Source organism: Myotis daubentonii, chromosome 8 (assembly GCF_963259705.1).
Source record: "Myotis daubentonii chromosome 8, mMyoDau2.1, whole genome shotgun sequence".
NCBI classification, from domain to species: Eukaryota; Metazoa; Chordata; class Mammalia; order Chiroptera; family Vespertilionidae; genus Myotis; species Myotis daubentonii.
The window spans coordinates 89,005,505-89,025,216 of record NC_081847.1 but is presented as its reverse complement, the minus strand read 5'-3'; the positions used below and the strand labels follow the sequence as shown (position 1 = coordinate 89,025,216).

Below are 19,712 nucleotides of genomic sequence, written 5' to 3'. Positions count from 1 at the left end.
TGTGTCTTTCTATTTATTTCTGAAGTCACTTGGATGCCCTTATCTATCAGCATTTCATATGGCCTGAAATTTCCCTAAAGTAATCGACTTTGGGAATAAGAATAAAGAAAGTTTCTTCTCTTTCTCCTTTATTTAATCACTTTTAAGGACATCTAGTAACAGGTTAAGGAGGGAGCAAGCTGGTAAGAGGCCATTCTGTAGGAGGTATTAAAATATCACTGAATTTCAACAATAAAGATTAAATATATATGTATATAGATATCTCTATCTATATAGAGCTATCTATGCCTACATATAGATATAGGTGTAGGTATTTCATATATAGATATCACTGAAATAGCACTGGCCGGGTGGCTCAGTTGGCTAGAGCACCATCTGATATATCAAAAGGTTGCGGGTTTGATCCCCAGTCAGGTCGCATATGAGAGCTAACCCACAGATGTTTCTCTCTCGCATCAGTGTTTACCTCTCTCCCACTGCCCCCCCCCTTTAAAAGTCAGTAAACACACCTTTGAGTGAATATTAAGAGAACTGTATCACTGAAGTAACTTAGTAATGTGATGCCGGTTAGTCATGTTTTCACTCACGATGCCCTAAAATGACTCTTGTTCTGCATGTGGTGAAAGACCACCTGGAACAGAAAATGTAAAACCAACCACAAACAAACAAAGGGAAAGCTCTCTCTTTAGAATCAACCTTTCGCTGTCACATAGTTTCGCGATGTCTGTACAAGTCGCAGGAGCAGCTGCAGCCTGGGTCGAGCCTGCCAGCTGACAGTTGGCCGGAGTTGGCAGCCACCGGCTGAGATTTGGAGGCTGCATTGGGGTTGGGGTCCATTTGATTGCTGCAATGATCCATCTTTCATTAGGCCTTTCAAGAAGTTGTCTAGTTTATAAAACTGCTTGTAATACATTCACTCTTTTGATCATGAAGAGGTACATTATTTTCAGCAGCAGATCTTTTTTATCTTGGTGACATTAAATAAATATGGAACAGACACGTTTATTTAGTGATTTAAAGGAATTCCTCATTTTTAATCCTTGTCAGATCCTATTTGATGAAATGTACTTTTTCTCAATTCCACTCATTTTCTCTTTTTTTCAGATGTGTGTGTGTGCCCACAACACACACACACACACACACACACACACACACACACACACACACACTTTTCCCCAGTCCTCACTAAGTGTTGCAAGACAATTCTTGAAAAAAAGGGTGGGGGGGTTGACAGGGAGGTAGCAATGTCTGCACCCTCTCCTCCTGCTGTCTGCTGTCTGCAGTGCACCCCTAGGACCATTGAAACCGGGGTTCTCCCGACGCCTGTAAACAAGGCTTCCTCTCACAGAACAGCCACAGAGGCTCCAGAAGCCTGCCAAGCAGGCAGCGTGACTTCTTCCTCTAACGGGCCCCCACTCACTCACCAATAAGGACATTCAACTTTCAACTAACGATGTACCATTTCACTTGTTTTTGTCTCACTGCATCCCTAGCCATTCTGGGGGAAATTGTCTGTGAATATTAACATTGAAATGCTGTGAGGCAACAAAAATATCTGTAATGCCCCAAAACATGCTCCCTCGTCCCCTAAGTCAAGGCAAAATCCAGGAAACTTACTTCGTAGTGTGTGTGCCTGGGGAGGTTTTCAGGCTGAGCAACAACCAAACTGGAGCTGCCTCGCGCCCTGCGTCCAGGAATGCCAGGCAGGGAACATTCTTTTTCAGAAGGCCAAGTTTGGAAGTCGCCTGGTCTCTGGCAGGGAGGCGGGGGAGGGGAAGGCGAGGGAGGGGGAGCCCGCACAGCCAGTCCCCCAGCCGCCCATCTTCAGTTTCCCAGTGTTTCCTAATAGCCGTCAATGAAAGCATCTCCTCTTACCAGGCCAATGAAAGCATCTCCTCTTACCAGGCCGGGCAGGTAGAGAGACAGCTGAGTCAGTCAGCCGGGATGCCACAGGAAGCGCAGTCACAGGGAGGAGGGGCTGCAGGGCGGGGAGCTGAGAGCCTGCCATTGGTGAGTCCGCCCCAGTCATTTGCCAGTGGGACTTGGATGGAATGTGAAACCAAATCATTTTCAAGTTAAAGATAGACACAGTGCGCGCCCGGCTCGGAGGCTGCGCGGGGAGCGCCCATCTCTCCCTGAAGGTGGGAGAGTTCTGGGAGGGTCTCCGTTGCAAGCAGCGGTTTGGTTCAAGTTTCCTTTTGAAGCGAAGGTGCTGAGAATTCATCTATTGCTGGATGTCCTGGAATCAAAAGGATTTAAGAGACCCCGCGGTCCCTGCCCCAGGGTAAGTGGGAAGGACTGGTGTTAAGGAGCACCTCTTCTCTGGGAAGGTGAATGTGGAAGTTTTCTTTTTATTTGTGTGAATGAAAAAAGCGAGCGTGAAGATTTCCCAGCGTAGGAACTTTCTTACCTCCCCGAGAGAGCAGGCATTTGACATCTGGCGAGGACAGGACCGGGGCTGAGTTTTGAAAGTTGCCTTGCGCGCCTGGAACTTGAGCGCTGCGTGACCCTCACTTTCCCTCTGCCAGCGCCCCCGGAGTCACCCCGCTCTTCCTAAGTTGCAGTGTCAGTAGTCCGAGGTCACCACGCCGACTGTGTTCACGCCGCCGCTGTCGCATTGTTGTGAGATAGAGTTTCCCCTTGCGCGGCACTATGTATGGCACTTCCTAATTAAAAAAAAAAAAGTAAAGAAGGGGAAAGCGTGGTTGAAGGTGCATAGGAGCCTTCAGATGATGTTCTGTTTTTCCCAAAAACAAACGAGAGAAAATAGGCATTTTTCCATGGAAGAGAACAATTCATTAGTGGGAGTTATTTTTCGGTGTCGCCTCATTAATTCCCAGTGGATCCTCCTCCTCTCCCCCCCCCGCCCCCCCCCCCAAGAGTTGGCCTTTGCTGAGTGCAGGGAGGCCTCCTGGGTGCACAGGCGGGGAGTGGAGGGGGAAGCACTGTCTAGTGGGCTATTGCCACACTGTGTTTTAAGGATTTCAGAACTTTTTTCTTGAAAAAAAAAAAAATGACAAACTTCAGTTTCCCTTCATGTTTTGACCATGTGTAGGTTGGGTCTCTTGTTTTGTCTCAGCTGGGCTCTAGAGACAGCGTTCCCACAGGTGCTCAGCGGCCGGTCAGGGCAATGCTGTCCATGAGCCAGGGGCGCGGTGTGGGCTGGAGGCGCTCCTTTCTGTGGGGAAATGAACCTGCTGGCCTTCTTCTTGCGGAGTGTGGGGCTGACCGGTCGTTCAGTGCCACCGGCCGGGTTTTGTTCTGCCCAATACACTGGGTTCTAATGAACTGAGTTGGCTAAACTAGATGCAAACAATGAATGACTTCATGTGGATGTCTCACTCAACTTTGATAGGAATCACTAATACACTGTTCTGCTTCTAAAATGAAAAGTGAGCCTTATATTGATAGGGTCACTGGATTTTACAACTGAATAATCAAGCCAGACCAGCCAGGATGTAAAGTTGTCAGAGCTCGGTTTGGGTGTCCTCTCTGCCCTTCCTTCCCTCTTCCTCTCTCCCCCACTCCCACCGCCTCCTCCCTCCCAACCCCTAATGAATATCACTGCTAAACACCCGCCTTGTCTGGCAGCAAAGACTTACCTTCAAGGGAGAATCATGGGACAGTAGAGTGTTCTACTAGTAAAGTCAGTGCACTAGTCCATCAGGAATATTTGCATTTCAATATAAATATCTAACCTCAAATCACAGTTAACCTTTCCCAATACTTAAAGTGAACTCATGAGTTTGTAAAAGTGGAAGTTAATGTTCATGTCTCTGCAAGTGGATGGTATCTTTGAAAATTGTCCCTGGCAGCCTTGAACGTCGGTTCTCCTTGCTTTACCCACGTGCGTCCTGAACTGTTGACAATAGTAGTGAACCTATTAGTGTTTCCCAGAAATTTGTGAGTGTGTGCACACCACGTGTGTGCTCACAACACACACAAGTACACACACAAACACTTAAATGTAGACTTACCTTTTCCTTAACTAATATATTTCTGATTGAAATATACATGTAATTAGAATAGGCTTAATTAGAATAGGCTTAAACACGAATATAGGGTTTTGTTTTTATTTTCAGTGTGTCAAAAGAAAAGGAAGACAAGTATAAAAGTTTTTAAATTTTAAAAATGTAAGCATTTTAAACTATGTGGCCAAATACTGTTGACAGGAAAATGGGGCAAATGAGTATTTCTCTGCAACTATTACGTCACTCATAGTTTCTAGTTCGCTGTTGAAATTTTCAGGCTTGGATTTTATTTCTTTGGATATAGTTTTGTAATATATGTCTGCTAATTCTAATATCTCAAGTGTTACTAGGTTATTATTGTTCTTGTCAGTTCTCACTTATGGTGTCTTATTTTCTCGATTGCTTGGATATTCTCGATCATCTGCTGGAAATACATTTTAAAAAAATTTTTACAAATAAGTTGAGACCTAGTGGTGATGACATTTTCTTCCAGAGAAAACTTGCTGTGCTGCTGCCAGGCACCTGAGGGCAGTGTCAGGCCAGAGCCAGGATAGTCAAAGTGCAGCCCCTAAGGCTCCTCAGTTACTCCTGTGGGGGAAGTGGGGCTGCAGAGCTGAGTGATGAGTGGCCTATTTGGGGTTCCCTCCTCCCCTGAAGGAAGATATGGCCTTAAAGTTGGGTTTGTTTACTCAAGTGCTCACCTGCAGACCGGACCGGACTGTGGGCTTTATATCCCTGGGAAACCCATGAGGCTGCCCAGAGTACAGCTGGTTTCTGGGACCTTTTGTTCCTGGTAGTCATGTGCCCAAGGGCAAAAGCTTTCAAAGACTAGCTTCCCTCTCTGAGTCCTGGTCTTTTCAATTTCCCTGTGTGAAGTCTCCACCTTCCTATTAACTCTTTGCTGTTTTCATACTTTAAATATGTTTAGTTACTTCAGTGGGAGTATCAGCCCAAATTATTTCATTACCGTTACCAGAAATGGAAATTCACTCTGCTGTTTTTATAATCTTTTTTTTTTACACTCATTCTAGAGAAGATATCAGGCAGTCTGCTGATATCATTGATGATTTCAGGGAGTTTTTCTGACTAATTTTAGTTTTTATCTGATCTGTTTAGGCATTTTAGAGAAATTTGCAAATGCATGCCTATTGGAAGATTCATGTTTTCCAACCTTATTTGAGCTGTCAACAATACTTAACAGCCCTTTCATTTGTCCCTAGCTGGCCCCTCTCTGTAGTAATCTCTTTAGTCTCTCTAATCCACCCCACTGCCATCACGCTCAGCTGTTCACCTTGTCTCCTCCTGCTTTCTCTTGGCCTATGTACAGGATCACCACATTTAAGGAATTACCTTAAAGAAATACTTTCCTTTCCATCCTCTTTGCAATTTCTCTCTTCGGGTCTTTGTCATCTCACTTGGTATTACTGTGGTCATCCAGTTGTAAACCTGACTCTACCCTCTCCCCAACACATCTCCCACACTAGGATTACTTGTGCTAATCTTTACACTTGTTTTAAATGTCACACCTATCTTCTAAAAATCATAGACATGAATGAATGGCTTCCCTACTTAAAAGCTCCAGTGGCTCACCATTCTCTCCAGGTAAACCCCTTAGTGTGTCTTCAAGGCCTGCCACAAAGCCGTGACCTGTTTCTCTGGCATTCTCTCCACTTCCCTGGTCATCACCAACACTCTGCTGGCACGTGATTGCTGCCTCCAGAATATTCTGTACACTGTCTTACCTCTGAGCGAGTCTAGCAACGTTTTTCTTCCAGAATTCCCATTTTTCATCTTCTTTGTGGGAAAATCCTACTTCTTCAAGGTGGATTTCATAAGTCACCTTCACTGTGCGTTCTTTACCAGTATAGCTCACCCCCATTCTGGGAACCCCTGATGGCAGGAATCCTGTCTTACTCATTTTTGTATTCTCAGTAATTGACACAGAAAGCATCCAAACTGTGCTTAGGGAATGAACCAATGACAATTTGAGAAAGTTTTTCCTCAGCCATTCCTCTTTTACTTTATTCTTATTCTTTCTAAACATCATGATTCTTTGACTTTAGACTCTTTGCCAAGAATAGCAACCATTAATGGTCCTCTGTATCAACTAGAACTAGTTGAAAACTTGTTTGGTTATTTCTATTTTCTGAAGGAGGAGGTTATCTATTTCCATTTTTACCAAATGAGACTGTGTAACTCAATTGTGATGGCAAAAGAGATGATAGCCCTGGCCCAGGTGCCTCCGTTGGTTGGGAGTCATCCCATGCACCTAAGGTTGCCAGTGTGATTCCCAGTCTGGATGCCTGCCCCGTTGTGAGCTCCATCCCCTGTAGGGGGTGTGCAGGAAGCAGCCTATCTATGTTTCTGTGTTTTGCTCTCACACAGATGTTTCTCTCTTCTCTCTTTCTCTCTCTCCCTCTCTCCTCTCCTCGCCTCTCCTCTCCTCTCTCCCTCTGTCCTCCCTCCTTCTCTCACTCCCTCTCCCTTCCTCTCTCTCTTCAAAACCAATAAAAACATTTTTTAAAAGATGATAGAAATTTACATATGATAAATTAGCTATATATTTTCAGAGATTCATAATCAAAACGAAAGTCATAGAGTTTGGAAAACTGACATGTTTCAACAGATCTGGTCCATAATGCTGAATAGTGTTAAGATTGGACTCACTCAAGGAATTAGGTGAGCACAGTGAGCAAGTAAGAGGGGACTTTATTAGAGGGAATGGGGGGATGGAGCCACAACTGGAGGTTAGGACTCAGCCTCCGCTGCCCTTGGGGTTGAATTTTATGCGCCAAAAACACAAGGGGCAGAGACCAGGGGATGTAAGTGTTCTAAGAAGTCTGATTAGATGGAGTTCATTGTCCTTCAACCTCAACCCGATCAGTGCTGGCCTGTGAGGCTGTGGCTGTAGGTGGCCCTTGTCGTTGGCCTGCTGTCTCGCCCTCCGGTGCGGCTGCCTCCTGTTGTCCTGCATAGGGTGACCGCAGGCTGGTGTTCCACAAAATGAGTCTGGGGCCACTTTCTCCTTCGGGACTTTCTGGTCCGCCTGAGCCAAAGTCCTCTGTCGGACTGTGAAATAGCACAAGTGAAAAAAGTCAGCGCAACACAACCACATTCAAATGGTCCCATTGCCTGCGATCCGAATCTCAATCCTCAGAGCACACTGGGTTGCTTTAGGATCACAGCGAGGTGCTTGACGGAGACCAGGTGATTGCTTATGTGATATGACGTCATGACCTTAATTTTAAAGTTGGCTGGAATTTTTTTCTCAAACTTTTTAAGGCCTTGATGAGCAAGATAATCGCATTTTGCTATTTTAAGTTAAAAGAAATCCTACATTTCCTTTTTAAAAATTGAATTTAGTTGGTGGGAACCAAGCGAAATACAGCTTATTAATTCTAAAGATATTTAACTAATTTTATATTCCTCAGATCACTTATAGGTTTTTCACCCATTTATGGTAAGCCTTTGTTATGCCAACTCCAGAGATTTAGAAAAAGAAGAAACTTTGCTTTGGCTTATATTGTTTCCTCATATAGGGCTCATATACAAAGACAAAAGCCCCAATATGAAAAAGGTAAAAATTTATCTTGAATATAATCAAATCTTCGAAAGCAGAATTTAGATGAGAACCCAGAATACGCCACAAAATATGAAAATATAATATTGGTCTTTCCTATTTTTCCTCATTGTGAAAAGAAATTAGTACTAGCTCTTGAAAACGGGCTGGTTTTAAATTGTAGTTTCCAAGTAGCTAAGCTAATTTGTCTCATTAATTCAACAAATCTGTATCAAGCTCCTGCCTTGTACCTTAACTGTGCTAGACAATGAAATTATTTCTTTATTCCCCTTCACAGTACACTGACACTGGAGTTTGCCTTATTAAAACAATGGACTTAATTTTAAAATGTATTTATATTATTATTTCATTTATATCCTTAATTTATTTGTGCTAATCTCCACACTTGTTTAAAACATCACTTTGCCTTGCCTCAATAATTAGTGTTATCCTCTCAGCAAGCCAAGCTTTAGAATAGCCTTGGGATTGCTTAATTACTTTAAATCTCATTTTTAGCAGATACTGTTTTCATTATAAAAATAGCTTAAAGATCCCTGAACTAATTTAAAAAATAAGTTAAGTAGAACATGTGTCATTGTCACGTAGGAGGATGAATTGGATCTTAACATAAAATAAAAGTACACTTATTTGCATAAATAAAGCTGGACTTTGCATTCTTACAAAATACATACAGTGTGAGGATGACTCAGACACCCTGAGTCACGAAGCTTTGTTAAGCTCCGTGTATTTTAAAGAGAGCGATAGAATTATTTTTATTATTTCTTATTTAGTCTCATATACTTTCTGTACTCCATTCCTTTGTAATGTGGTATACCACAACTTTGTGAGTGCTGAAAGAATGAATTCACTGAATTAATCATAGTTCAAGAATATCAATGCCTTAACTAATTTTATTAAAAGATGTAGTTAATTTTGAGCAAGATTTATCTTTTAATGCATATGAACTTCCTGGTCTTAGACTGTTCATTACTACACATTTGTAGAAACACATTTACTCATCAAAAGCTGTTGTTTTTAACGCTTCGGATAAGTTGTAGATTCTTTTCTCAGACGCATCCAGTGTTTGCGACTACTTTGTAGAGGAGGCATACGTGATGTTCTTGTATAGATGGTACAAGTAAGATGCAGACATCGGAAGTATTCCAGATATACTACGTGTGGATTCCTGAGGTGACAAACAACCCCTGAATCTCCGTGGCTTCTAAAAACAAGGATTCCTTTTCACTCATGCACATTATCCATGCTGGGTTGGCTGGAGGGCCTTCTCTACATTATTGCTTTGCCTTGGAAATAGTCCTTATACTCTCATTTCCTCGACCAAAGCTTACAAAGTGGCCACATCTAATTTTATTTGGATGAGGAATACAATCCTAACACATGCCTGGGAAAGAGAATGGGCTGACATATTTACAACAAATTCAAATGAATTCCACACGAATGGATGACAGACGCTCCAAACCCCCAGAAGGACTTCGTAGATGTAGACTTCACCTGTCAACAGCAATTGGTCTATACTTGGTAACATGGAGGCAGGCTACCCGCAATCTGATGCCAAGGTCCTTGGCCTGTTAACACCCTTGGACTCTCATTCGCACGGGAGGCGTTGTGGCTCCCTAAGTCTTTTCCATTTCCAGTGTTTGTGACCTTGCTTGTCAGCTTTTCCAGTCCTTGGGAATCCTGCCCTTTTACCTGTCCTCATATTTACCTGCTCACAGTTGGGGATGGGAAAAGAGCCTTGGGTAGGGCAATCCCTATAGACTGTAGAGAGCAAATGTAAAACATTAACTCTTTCCCATCTCTAGAAACCAATCGTGTGGAGCAGAGAAATGGAGAAAAGGGTAATTGAATGTAATTTTAATCCCAGCCCCCACTTTTTCCAGGAGGCAAAGTAAAAGGATGGGGCTTTAAAAATGCCACAGAGGAATGGTGATCTATATTAGGGGCTAGAAATGCATTGTTTCAAGTATCATTTCCATCACTCTGATAGTCTCTTTTTGCTTTGCATTTAAGTACTAACAAGGTATAGCTGGGGAATTCAAACATTAATGAAACACTTAAAAGTTGAAAAATTATTAAGTCAATATTTTAAGGTCTTTTGGGTTTTAATTTAAGTCAGCAAATCCAATTTATGCTCTTGGGAGCAATGATTTTAGGAAATGCTATATGGAAGAGAAAAAGATGAGGATGCTGGATCGGAATTTGAGCATCACTGTATACTATGTTCCTTGCTTGGAGATTTAGGTGACCATTAGCATTAAGGATTCTTAAAATGTTACACTAAAGAGATGTGCATGATTCTCTTTAACTACGTGTCTCTCAAGCTATTTTGAATATATATAATTAGAATATATAAACATAATACATTAATATATATATCAAATATATATTATCTATATCTATATCTATATCTATATCTATATCTATATCTATCCTCTTTTTATACACATTTTAACACACTCAGTAAATTTTGGTTTAAATCACCCCCTTGTTTATTGTACTAATAATTAAAAGTGTGATAATGTCGTAGCTCATTTAACACTTTGAGAACATAAAGCTCAGAACTTTAAAGGACCTTTAAAAATATCTTTAGTATTGGGGACTTTGTATTCCCTTGATAAATATCATTGATTTTAATACCAACAGAAATCAAATTGTAAATGGATAGGTCATTCAATATTTGCTCAATTTTATTCAGGCATATGACTTATGATTCAGTCACAGGTAAGGAAACTGGCTGTGTTCACCAGAACCCAGAATTCAAAAGGGATTTGTACTTTTGCCCATTTCATTCAAAACTCTAAAACTAGTATTCCATTTTGTAATGTGATTATACATCATTAATTCATTAGACTTCGTTAGCCTTTCTTTATGAAGGCCTTGTGAAGAGAAAAGTCATCTTCAACTTAACATCTATTTATTTCTTGATTTTTTTTGTTCAGCTCCTTTAAGGTAAACAGTTTTGAAGCTTAAAAAGGAAAAAGAATATGTTAGATTTCAAAAGATACCCTACTAAAGTTACCACCTACAGGGATTTTTCTGAAAGAAGGGTATTAAACTAACAAGAATAAAATGTTCAGTTTTTCTTTAGAGTGGGCATTATATTCCACTAAGTGCTGGGACCACTTAAAATGAACCAGTTGTCCCATTAACTCTTATCTATTAGTGATCTATTCAAAGAAAATCCTAGCTATGAGGTTCCATTACAGGCAACAGGGTATTTAGGTGTGACAGGGAGCATGTCTACTTTCATCCCCTTGCCCAATCTGGCAATATTATTTTGTTTTTCATTTATCAGTATATTTAATTTTTCCTCCATTTAAAAAGTAAGGCATAACCCAGAATGTCAACCTATGAACCAGGAAGGCACAGTTTGATTCCCGGTCAGGGCACATGCCCTGGTTTTAGGCTCGAGCCCCAATGTGGGGCGTGCAGGAGGCAGCGATCAATAATTCTCTCTCATTATTGATGTTTCTATCTCTCCTCTCTCCCTCTCCCTTCCTCTCTGGAATTAATAAAAACATATTTCAAAAAAATAAAATAAAATAATAAAAGCAAGGCATAAACCAATACACTATCTTCAAAAGAAAAGTAGTTGAAAAATATAGCTTCTCTGTGCATCATAGAAAGAGAAATTCAATTAAAAGTGTGGGTAGCACAACTTCTTAGCATAAGTTTTCCCTCTGATTTCTGTCCATGTTTTTCCCTGGGGCCCTAATCACATTCCGAAGCCTCAAGGACTGCAGCAGCGCCTCTAAAATGATTGCAGGAGGCTCTGAAGACCCCCCCCCCCCCCCCGCCCCAGCGCTGCAGGCCGCTCCTTTGGGGTTCTTTGAATAACCACACACCAGGACTCTACCTCTCCCTCCAGTCTGCCAAACTGTGTGGCCATGACATCTTCCTTCGGGAGCTGCCTGGCCCCTAAAGCATTTGGGATGCTAAAACATATCCCGCACAGCCAGCTACCAGACACCAGCATATAAATCTCAGTTACTCCGATATACGGTTCCACCGTCTCTTCTTTAAAATGACGCGAGGAAAGTGCTTAACTTAATGCGGCAGAGGATTCTGGTGGGAAGTTACACTGTCTTTCTCGTTGCACCAGGGTAAGTTACCGCTTCAGCCTCCTCGATGGCACCCCAGGGCCTCAGACGCCATGCGGCCTCCAGAGGTGCCCACTCTGTCCGGGCACTCACCCCCTGAGAGGGTGCTTTCTGAGGGTGACCCTCACACTGCCTGCAGGAGGCTGCGTTTCTTCAAGGTCATTCTCAGACACGAACTGAACTTGACTTTTTTCTAAAGCTTGAGAACATTGGTTACAGTGGTAAGTCTGCATACCTTACTATAAGAAAGGGAAAACTGACGAACATCATCTTTCTGTCTAAAACAGTTAGAAAATAAGCAAAAACAATATCAGTAAGGAATTAAATTACAGGGCATACATTTGTTTCTTAGCATTTTTCCTCCGAGGTTGCTAACTTTTTAACATAAATAAATATGGATTTGGGGGGTAGTCTATAAAGATTTTAGAATATGATAATTGAGTATATTGGTTTATGTTTGCAAAAAAGGAATCTTAATCCTCTATTGAGCACCGTCTGTCTGAATCTAAATTTGGGGGAGAGTTTTTAAAACAAGCTTTACTTTTTAATAAAGTCACATCAGAATTTAATTAAAACAAACAACAGGCTCACCCATCAGTGTTGCCGCATTTGGGTAAAGTGCTAGCGCTTGATAACTTTCCAGGCAGAGGCGTTCCTCGGGGCTTTCTGCCAAAACCGCGAGGTAATCTGATGAAAAGAGATGAAGCAAACCTAAGGGCTGCTGCCTGGCGTGGTAAGATATGCATTTCCGGAAAGAGAAGCCAACGCATCTCTTATGCAAACCATTAAAATTACAGTTTAGACACGCGCGCGCGCACACACACACAGGCACACACTGTGCTCTTACAGGTCTGCGCGTGTGCACATTAAAGTCCATCTCTGCGCTTCGGGGGGCACAGAAGTAGCAGCCACAGTGAGGGTTGCCGGGATCCTTTCTTTATCTTGAGTGGTTTTCCCATACAGCCACGTTTCACTCTGTGGCTGCACTGGAAGGGATTAAATTACTCTGGACAAGATTTGGAATTGCCCTTCTGTGATTTAATTCTAGCAACTACTCAGAATCTCTCATTGATAAGTGGGTGGTTTGGGCTGCTGTTTTCTGTGGTTTACTTGAATGATTTGGATAAACATTTGCTTCCTTGTAGTGCGAAAAAAACAATTCATGTAAAATGATCGTGTTACTAAAAAAGTAATCAAAGCATGCATTTTTCTAAAAAGAAGAATTAAATATTTTAAGTTCTTTGGAGGGAGGAATACTGAGTAAATAACTGTGACTGTTTGCATATATTATTTTGACCACTGGAGGGCTCTCAGATTTTTTTTTTAACTTCAGTTCTTTAGGAATCTATTTGAATAGTTGAAACTTTAGGATAACAAATTTAAATATTGTGTAATAAAGTCTAGATAGTCTTATAGCTTATACAAGAGCATATATTCTCAAAATAAAAAATAAAAGAAAATCCAGTTTAATTTACTATGTTCTTTCATTACTACAAAAAGTTTCACAACAAATAAAAGAGAAAATAATCATGCACTTATTTTTTATAAGCATTTCATAACCAAAACTCATCTCAAAATCACATGATCCACAGCCTATATATTAGAGCAAGACCTTCCTAAATCTCGGAGTGAGACCCTGATTTGACGTGTTAAATGACCTCCGCTGAGCTAAGCCCCTGCCTTCGAGAAGTGCCCAGGAGACAGGTACTTAAGGTGATAGTTTAGTCATAATATATGATGTAATAGAATATTAAAGAGCCCAGGAATGCCCTGAAGGAGGTGACAACTGTATCGGGTTTTGATAGATGAGTGGGGGTTACCTAGAAAAAGAAAAATGGAAAGACAGTCAAGCTTGAAGGACTGAATGACCAAAGGTAGGAAACTGGGTGGTGTGTGTAGGAGGCATGATCAACAGTTTGATGTTTCTGGTTCGAGGCTAGAGTGTAAGGCGGTGAGTGTGGAGAGGTCAATAGGTATGGAAGGCTCTTTAGGGGATTCTGAGTGGTTTGTTCTGTCTCCCTTAGAGTACTTAGTGCTTCCGAAATGCAAACCCCTCGCCCAAAGGAAGCAAAGCTAAAAGAGAGTAAATGCATACCCACGTGAGAGTCTAGAGCCAGAATTCAAAATGGCCTGCCATGTTATGAAATTATAATGTATTTACATTTTACTCTCTAATAATTTTTTTCTACATTTTCTAAAAGATACAGCATGTAAATCCAATGGCTTCTCATTCTCCCAACACACTGAAGGCATCCTTTAGCATGTCCTCTGATTACAAATTTCCTTGCTTGAGAAGCAGGTGTAGGTGCTATGAATTGCAAGAAATGTGTTTTAGGAAGCTTGACCACTCTGGTTGGTGAAGTTAAAGACGACAAGAATAGAGGCAAAGAAGAGAGATGATATTGCAATAATCTGCTCATAAAACATTGGAAGATTTACCTGATTCCATGAAAATTATTTTGACCACTGGGAAGAGGAGCTTCCCATATTTTTTAAGCTCAATTTTTAAAAATGTATTTGATATAAGCTGAATAAACTCTAGCCTGGTTCCAAAATGAACATTCTAAGTAAAGCTTATAGAAAGAGATGACACTTCATTTTCTCATAGTTTCCGCCCTTCTGCAGTACTGCGGACACTTACTAAGAGAGATGGGGGAAATGTTTGGTGCTGTAATCAGGACTCTTCCCACAGAGTTCTTTGTCCTGAAGGGTCCCTCCTATCTCTTCTGAGGGCATCTGGTGGCCGTCTCCCATAAGTGCTCCAAGTTCTGAGCTTTGCTGGACATTCTCCACTGACAAACATAGTCTACCTTATCCAGCATCAGAAGGTCAGAAGATACAGGATTACATAGAGGCAAAAGAGGTACCATTTTGATACTCAGTGAGGAAGTTCATTTCCAGATAGCTCTGTATAATAATTAGTGAAATGTGAACTGGTGGTCTAGAGCAGTGCTTAATCTAAAAGTGTCTATGACTCTAAATTCCTATGATTTGAATCTTAAGTGAATATGATGCCAATTAATGAGAACCCAGAAAGCATCCCCAATTCTTGATGAAACTGTTCAAGCATTATGGTATTTTGACAGATTCAATTTCAATTTTAAATCCTATAAAAAAACACGTTGTAACATAATTAACTGGATTAGTATTTAGGTGAATTAGAGATTTGCTCATGTGCCCGAGCCTCCAGAAATATAGGAGCTATGATGATGACATAGTTTGCTGTCAGGATCAAGAGTGGCCTTCATATGTAGCTATGTCTTTTATAAATTGCTTCCAGGAAGAAAGACTTTACATTAGCAATACTAAAAATAAAATGCTCCTGGCTGGCATGGCTCACAGTTCCATTCCAGGTCAGGGCACATGCCTGGGTTGTGGGCTCGATCCCCAGTGTGGGGTGCTGAGGAGGCAGCCGGTCAATGATTCTCTCTCATCTTTGATGTTTCTCCCTCTCTCTCCCTCTCCCTTCCTCTCTGAAATCAATAAAAATAAATAAAATGCACATCCTCTAGTATTCAAATGAACAATACTAAACTAGACCAGTTCTTTCTGCTTGAAGCATTTAATGCCCTAGCAGCTCATCATTATGTCTTTCCACTCATATTGTCAGATATTTGACAAAGGTATTTCTTAGGTTCTTTTGGTGATCCGGGTAGTGTAATAGTGAGAACAGCCCATAAAAATTTCTAGACCAAAATTGTTTTTTCCATGCTTTGAGGAATTTATAAAATCACAAGAGCAGATTCAGGAGTTTATTTTGTCTTTTTGAGAAAAAGTGTATCCACTTGTTTGTGTATTAGAGTGACCACCTGTGTCAGGCTTCTTCCTGTTTTCCAGGATGTCACCTCTGCCGCCTTTTTGACTGCTCTGTAAGCATATAGATCTTTCTTCAGCCAACCGCACAGAATAGTGGCACTTCTAGCAGCTGTCAAAAGATTTAACCTTGAATTGGCTGTGCTGAGACTATGCCAAGACATCTTCTGGGAGTGCTGTGTAAACTGAATCGCATGCCTAGAACTCATGTCTGAACTCTTCCCTTCCCGCTCCATACACATACAACATCATTACTGAGTAAACGTTGAATTTTGTGCCCTTGAGTACTGTTGAAATTTACCATAACGCATCACACTTTGGGAAAATAAAGAATGACTTTGAATAAGTGCAGTAAAATTGTGCTAAATGTTACTTGTTATCTTCAGAATCAGGAGCTGTGCTCCACAATTCTCAGAGGAATTTGTGTCAGGAAAAAGTTTATCTCTAAGATAAACTTGTAGACTTTATTTTATGAGGAAAACTATATGATCTATCAATTTCCTTTTTTTGTTTTGACTGCCTAGATTCTTAGAGCTAAATTGAATGCTCAGTTGTAGTAATGATTAATTTTCAATGCTCAATATAATTATTTTCTTGAAATTCTGTTTCTAATCATACTGGAGCAAAGCCCAATTTACTTCGTTTTTCATAACACTCGTCTATATCATTGGGGTAATTCATGCTTTCCCCGATTGTGGTGTCTGACCTAGTGGTCCACTGTTTCTCATCGTGGAGCAGATCGTAGTATTTGTTGAATTAACAGTACTTTGCACTATCTTGTGTGTCTTTAATATTAAAGATAGGAAGTGAATTTTAAGCCATGAAGTATAACTAACAAGACTGCTCAGAGCCCAGCCGGTGTGGCTCAGTGGTTGAACGTGGCCAGGTCACATGTCTGGGTTCTGGGCTCGATCCCCACTAAAGGGCGTGCAGGAGGCAGCTGATCAATGATTCTCTCTCATCATTGATGTTTCTATCTCTCTCTCCCTCTCCCTTCCTCTCTGAAATCAATAAAAATATATTTTTTAAAAGACTGCTCAGAATAGTGTATAAATAAAAACAGTAACATTCCTTAGGTGCATTTGAAATCTGTTTTCCCCAAAGAACTTGATGCTATTCTTTTATCCACACTCCATTTTTGCTCAGAGTCTATATATTTTGTTATCAGTCAGGTCACATTCACTTTATTGACTTTCATTCTGAGCAAGTTTTAACTTTCTTGGAGTTTGTATCCAAGGACTCTTGACAGAATAGTTAAGCAGGAAGGTCACGCTTGATTGCAGAGTGTTTATGTCATCTGTTTGTCCTATTCTAGCAGCCAAGGCTATTGGCCAAGTACGTGAGGAGGTTCCTGTCGGCTAGAGAAGAGCTTGCCTGGGAAGCTGTCTTATGAGAAGTGGATGAGTTAGACTAACCATCACTCCTAGGGGCTGGTGTTTCCTCATGGAATTCTCACATCCAGGAGACTGAGGCTGGAGTGATTAAGTAGTTGTCAAAAAAACAGAAAAAAACACCAGTCTAGCTGTCAGTCTAAAATGCAGGTCTCCTGATTTTTAATCCAGGACTCTTTCTGATACTCCTCAGATGTGCCTCATAGGTTCTCTGAAACAATGTGTTGAGAGAAAAGAAAAGCATGGCCCAGCCTTTTCTCACCATTGAGATTATCGCACAGAGCTCTGTTTTGAGGCATAGAGCATGGTCATTTGTCTCTGTGGTACCAGTGGAATGGATAGGCTGCTTTCATTACATTTATAAAATGGGTAAGTCCAACGGAATGGATGACATGCATAATAATGCGCTTTAAAAAGAGGAATAGTTAAGAAAACTCTGGTAAATATCTATCCTATACTAATAAAAGACAAACATGCAAATTGACTGTACTTTTGCTATGCCTTAAGCCACACCCACCAGCCAATCAGAGCGACTATATGCAAATTAACCCAATCAAGATGGCAGCCAGCAGCCACGGAGCTGGAGCAAGCAGGAGGCTTGCTTGCTCCAGTGATGGAGGAAGCCAGCCTACCACTGGCTCTGAGCTCCATTCTAAGCAATAAAGTTGCAATTATAGAAGCTAAACAAACCCCAGATACCTGCTTTCAGCAGGCCCTGGCCTCGGAGCTGGAGCAGCAACAAAGTTTCAATTATAGAAGGTAAATAAATCCCAGAAAAAAAAAGGAGAGGCTAGGAGCTTCCGTCGCTGGCTTGGCCAGCCTGAAAACAGCCCTCAGCCCCTCATCCAGACTGGCCAGGCACCCCAGTGGAGACCCCCACCCTGAAGGGGGTGTGGGCAGCCTGAAAACAGCCATCAGCCCCTCATCCAGGCTGTCCAGGCACCCCAGTGGAGACCCCCACCCTGAAGGGGGTGTGACCAGCTGCAAACAGCCATCAACCCCTCACCCAGGCTGGCCAGGCACCCAAATGGGACCCCCACCCTGATCCGGGACACCCTTCAGGGCAAACCAGCTGGCCCTCACCCGTGCACCAGACCTCTATCCAATATAGTAAAAGGGTAATATGCAAACTGACCCTAACAGCAGAAAGACTGAGAATGACTGGTCACTATGACACACAATGACCACCAGGGGGCAGACGCTCAATGCAGGAGCTGCCCTCTGGTAGTCAGTGAGCTCCCACATGGGGGAGCTCTGCTCAGCCACAAGCCAGGCTGATGGCTGCCAGTACAGCAGTGGTGGTGGGAGCCTTTCCTGCCTCCTCAGCAGCGCTAAGGATGTCTGACTGCAGCTTAGGCCTGCTCCTCGCTGGCAAGTGGACATCCCCCGAGGGCTCCCGGGCTGCCAGAGGGATGCCTGACTGCCAGCTTAGGCCCAATCACCCAGGGAGCGGGCCTAAACCAGCAGGTGGTCATCCCCTGAGGGGTCCCAGACTGCAAGAGGGCACAGACCGGGCTGAGGGACCCCCCCCCCCCGAGTGCACAAATTTTTGTGCACTGGGCCTCTAGTATATATATATATATATATATATATATATATATATATATATATATATATATAAAGGGCTAAGTGACCAACCATACATACGTCTGACCATCCAACTGACTGACCTGCCAGCATATATGATGCGCACTGGCAATTTAAAAATAAACATTGACTCACACATGCATGATACATATAAAGCTCTCGCTGGTGCCAATTGCACACATGTGTCTTCATCTGTCATTGTTGATCATGAATTTGTTGACATTTCTATTATAGAGAAAGGACACCAGGCTACTAGTACTCACTAAAATATTAAGTGGTCTTATATGCATTTAAGCTTGTTATACATTTCTTCCATGAGCTAAATCAAATATCTTAATTGTAAACTGTGTGGTGTTGGTTTAACTTCTTTGACATTTCGTTCTCATCTGTTAAATGAGAATACTAATAGGGCTATGTTCCAGGATTTTTGAATGGTTTCCATTGATAATCCTTGTGAAAAATTTATGAGCTCAGCATATTGCACATAGTAGAATGATGTCTATGAAAGGTACTAATGATTTCGGGAAATGCTGATGTCATAATGTAACAATAACCATGAGGACAAAAAATTGAGCAGTTAACCATGAATATGTAGATATATTAATAGAAAAATCCTAGAAGAAAACATTAATTGCAGATATCTCTAAATCTTGAAATATAGGAGATTATTTTCTTCTTTGTAATCTCCTGTATTCTACAAAGCACGTATAAAATATGTTTCAAAAATGTATAATTCACAATAATAAATCTCAACCCATTAAAATTCCTTCTTTTCCATCTTAACAATTCTTCGAGGGAACTGGTGTGGTCTTATTTGCTCAGAAACATTTAGCTCCTCGTGTACCTCTCATATACATTCTACTCTGGGCTAAATCCTTTCCAACTTTATAGACCAGTTTATTCCCCTCTAGTGAAAATTTAGCAGGTAGAAGATGATGTGAAGTTCTTGGAAGTTTCCTTCAGTCTTGGGCATTGATGTCTATAAATCTCGATTCATGGGTGCTCCTTTCTTTCTCCAGAACCTGTGTCATTCTTTTAGCAAAGAAAAAGGAATGGAAAATCATGTATTCTTGAAAGGCACGGCATGTATACCTGTAAAGGTGGGACAGACACTCCAGACCCCGAGCATAGTCCACGGCACCTCATCCCTTGCAGACATGAAAGAACAGGGGCGAGCCTCCTCTGCCCAGGTTGTGATGAGCTGTGCGGAGGAGCAGTAAACAGAGAGAGGCCGTTGTCATTAATTTTACAGCGTTTACATTCATCAGTA

At 41.6% G+C, this 19,712-nt stretch overlaps 1 protein-coding gene across 21 annotated transcripts in view; it reads left to right on the top strand.

Annotated features, from left to right (window-relative positions):
- DTNA (dystrobrevin alpha) overlaps positions 1–19,712 on the top strand; it is a 308,637-nt gene that overhangs the window by 83,206 nt on the left and 205,719 nt on the right. For 3 of the 21 annotated variants that reach the window (XM_059707359.1, XM_059707357.1, XM_059707360.1), the window contains exon 1: positions 1,930–2,284. The exons of 1 other annotated variant lie outside the window; for it this stretch is intronic. The gene's annotated coding sequence lies outside the window, so the exon portion shown is untranslated. Of the gene's footprint in view, positions 1–1,927; positions 2,331–19,712 lie in introns of those variants that run through there. 17 more of the 21 variants (XM_059707363.1, XM_059707365.1, XM_059707354.1 and 14 more) reach the window with 16 other exon arrangements.